Here is a 4,262-nt window from a genome sequence, read left to right as displayed (position 1 = left end):
TAATAATATGTATCAATCTCACAAGGTTAATATTTGTAAATATTAAATTTAAAAAATATATTCTAAATTTTCAAAAATATTCACTAATTTTCTTAAGGAAATTTTAATTCATTGTCAAAAGTAATTTATCCGAATAATTTCACCCCAATTAATGACTAAAGTATTATAAAAATATATATGTACTTAACAACTAAATGTATCATATCCTTATTTGTCATTTTATCTATATCAACTATCGGCTATTAGCTATCAGCTAAATTTTATCAAATATTTCTATATAAATATTTAATTAAATTAATTTCTTAAATCATATAAACAAATCAATTATTCAAATTAACTACTGAAATCAACTATCAACTATAAGTTATTTTTCAACCCAATATATTTGTTTATAAAATTTGTAAGGACCAAAAAGGTCATTATGCAAAAAAAAATATTAACATTTAGTTCATCTTTGAAAATTGAAGATACACCACACCTATCAAGGTTATAATCTCAGCAACTAATTTTACGAAAAAAAGAGAAGGAAACCCAAATTATAATCTCATAAAATGGTTAATGTTAGAGGCAATCCATCCCCAGCCGCAACACCTGAAGAAGATGCTTGGGTCACTCCTAACCAGATGCTATTCCCTCTCTGGCATACTCTCTCTCTTTCTTATCAGGTAATTTCTTTCAATTTTTTCGTTTTTTCTTTGCTTGAACTTTTGTTAAATTTGAAAAGAAGCACTTACCCTTTGTTGACAACAGCCCAAAAAGCTCTGTCAAATATATTATGTTTTAGGGAACCCTGATCTCCCTTTAGATTTCATGGGGAAATTATTTTTCTTTTTTCTTGAAATGATATCTGGAAAATTTCTGGTATACTTTTTATATAATTAATATGAATTTGTGTATCAAGACTAGGTTTGTTAAAGTTGAGTGGAATTGCATTATGGTAATGGAAAACAAATATGGACTAGGGATTTAAATTGTGGTTGCGGCTTCGCTGACTTTATAGTTATTGCGGACATAATGGATGTTATTGGGGTCATTGCACTTATCGCAGTCGTGTAATATATCGTTTCGGACAATGTCATTACCTCTGCTCTGATAGTGGTCCGCTATTCAAATCCCTCATATAGACTTGTAATTCTCTGGATATACCTATGGAAGAAAAGTTTTGATCTTTCTGAAAATTTTCCTGGTTGTTCCAATTTTGCCGGTGATCAACTTTATCATGTCAATTTATTAACTCTTTATGGTAAATTCAAGCAGCATTCCACGCTACCTATATCAATATCTAGAGTTAATCAGTTTGATGCTGCTAGATTGGATGTTGAGATGTCGGCCATGTTAAAAGAACAGCTGGTTAAAGTTTTCTCCTCGATGAAGGTATTTTTCTTTTTTGTTTGATTGAAGGCATTCTTGGCTTATCTAATATGAAATTGTGCTTTAGTTTTCTGATCTTGTTCTTTGTTTTGTTTGGGGTTAGCCAGGAATGCTATTTCAATATGAACCAGAACTTGACACTTTCCTCGAGTTGCTCATTTGGAGGTTCTCAATTTGGGTAGATAAGCCTACTCCTGGAATCGCTCTTATGAATCTGAGATATAGAGATGAACGTGCCATGGAAATAAGAGGAAACGGTAAGAAGGTCTGGACTTCTTTTTCCTATCGCAATACTTAATATTTTGGGTTTTGTTAGTTTAAATTCTCATGTATGAGCATTGATACTGCCCCACTTTGCCTTGATACTTTTTGATGATGTGATAACTGACTTGCATGTATTCCGAGATATCCATTTATTTGTATAGCAGAATACTTTTGCAGGATATATAGTTTTGCATTTTTTTTTTCTTTTCTAGTTTGAATTTCATTCGAGTTTTATTTATGGTTTGCCCTATGTTAGTTTACCAACCAAATCATAGTCCGGTACTCTTTTTCTTTTGTAGATATTTAACTTGTATGCCGGTTGACATTATCTTTATGCCTATCTGTGTTTTCATTCAGATAGAACGGGTTTGGAGGGGCCTGGACTGACCATTACTCAGAAGATGTGGTATTGCATTGCTGCGGTCGGTGGTCAGTACATTGGAGCTCGTTTACAGTCATTCTCTGCTTTCCGCAGATGGGGTGATTCTGAGCAGGTGCTGATTTATGAATCCCTTCTATTTTTTCGTCTTCATTTTCTTCCCCAATAAAGAGTTTTAATTTGGACACTGTTCAAAGTCAATACTGATTTTCCTTTTCTTCTTCAGAGGCCATGGGCATAGCGAGGTTGGAATTTGATGCAACAAATTGAATGGCTTTACAAGGCTGCATCATTTGGCAACCTGCTTATATTTCTTTACACAGGAAGGTAGGTTTGAAAGTGTTGTTTCTCATAAGTGGATGCCTTATAATATTTGAAAAGCATATACTGTTTGAATCTCACTAATATTGTCTGAAAATACCCACATACAGAAGGGCAGAAGCACTGATAACAAGCATGGCATTTCATCTTAAGTTTACCATTTATCATCTTCGCTTTTGAACCTGATTTGTTTGTCTTGTTGTTGGGTTAATATATATCTCAAACATGAAAGCTCGATGGTGTTCATGATCACCTTTTGAAATTCAAACTTGATCTGAATTCTTCCCTTGTTCTAATGCAGGTATAGAAATCTGATTGAAAGAGCTTTAAGAGCAAGACTTGTCTATGCAAGCCCTAATATGAATCCAGCTGTTAGCTTTGAGTACATGAATCACCAGTTAGTTTGGAACGAGTTCACGGTAATTGTTCCCTGCTTAAGCCACATCTCAATTCTTGTTTATCTTAATGCATGATTTAGGGCTATAATCCATAAGCTGGCAACGGGGTTTAAAAACTTCGAGTAGGTTTATCCACCTCCCATGTATCTATTAAACTTTGAAAAAGTTGACACTTAATTATTAAGTTTGGTTCGGGACATTTAATGCATGTACGAGTTTTTAAAACTACACCTTTGGTAACCTGATTTACTGAAAACAATAAGATATTAATCGATTTGCTTACTATTTTGGGTCATCAAATAATGGTTTTTGATATGGGAACAATTTTTTACCTATTATATCATCGATGTCAACGTATCTAAAATGCGAAGTTGTGCTGTGAACACGACATTGAAAAGTTTCCCCACCTCCCATGAATGTGCGTCAGTACATGTATTTTCTTTGCTATTGTGTAGGAGATGCTGTTGCTCCTTCTCCCTCTTCTTAACTCGTCAACCATTAAATGTTTTCTCCGTCCGTTATCAAAGGATAAGGGTTAAAGTTCTACAGATGATGCCCCTAATTGTCCCATCTGCCGGGCAAGTCCAACACTTCCTTATGTTGCTCTACCTTGTCAGTTCAGGTAGGTTTACTTTTTCTTTGCTATTGAGGGGAGGGGGTGATGTTTTAAACAATTAAATTTGTGCCCACCATTCACGAGCCTGTTCAAATTTTACGGGGACTAACTTTCAAAATATACGAGGCGTGTGTTGTCCAACACCCTGTAAATGTTCACTGTGTATCTTGGGTGTGTATTTTTCAAATCCCACCATTAACAGCCATCTCCACGAAAATGCATTTGCGCAGCTCCAATGATTCACATGTGTAAAGAATACTTTACTAGCGTTACTTGCATATCGGTTCCGAACTTGTGTTCACAGGTATTGGTACTACTGCCTAAGAACATGATGCGCAGGAGCTCCATCGTTCCGATGTCCCAGATGCAACGAGCCTGTTGCGGCGATGCAGTGATATGGTGGTGGTGTTGAGCATAAAAACTCGTGGTGAGTAATTTTCATAGTAGCCAAAAAAAAGGATGATAAGAATGTTATAAGTTGGGAAATCTGTATTTGCATACAAATCATTTCAGAAAACGAAGAATTTTGTTTTGTAACCCCAAGGGGTATTAATCATTCTTTTTTTCAACTGTTGGGTTAATTTTTTCCACTCACGGAAGAGAAATTCTTCAAAACTGTGTTTTTATGTCATCTAAGGTAGTGTTGGATTCATTGTGCTCAAATTTTTAACATGTTTGTGTATGTGTTGGACAATAGTAGGAAATAATCAATTATTTTTGGAGTAGTTTTGAAATTTTAGATATAAACAAATCTGACAACTTCCCATAATTGTTTTACTTGATTTACATGTGTTTTATTTGGTTTTCGTGTTGATGATTTATTCACATGAATTATATATATGGAGTCTATAATAAATAGCAAATTGTTAAATTATTTTATTATAGAAAAGCCATTGATATATGTTGATAATAT

General features: G+C 34.1%; 1 pseudogene; it reads left to right on the top strand.

Moving 5' to 3' along the window:
• The first annotated feature begins 499 nt into the window (after positions 1-499).
• LOC120193170 lies at positions 500-3,989 on the top strand (annotated as a pseudogene).
• The last annotated feature ends 273 nt before the right edge of the window (positions 3,990-4,262 follow it).

This window comes from Hibiscus syriacus, unplaced genomic scaffold (assembly GCF_006381635.1).
Source record: "Hibiscus syriacus cultivar Baekdansim isolate YM2019G1 unplaced genomic scaffold, ASM638163v2 tig00116989_pilon, whole genome shotgun sequence".
Taxonomy (NCBI): Eukaryota; Viridiplantae; Streptophyta; class Magnoliopsida; order Malvales; family Malvaceae; genus Hibiscus; species Hibiscus syriacus.
The sequence above is the reverse complement of the archived record's forward strand: the minus strand, read 5'-3'. Positions and strand labels throughout refer to the sequence as shown.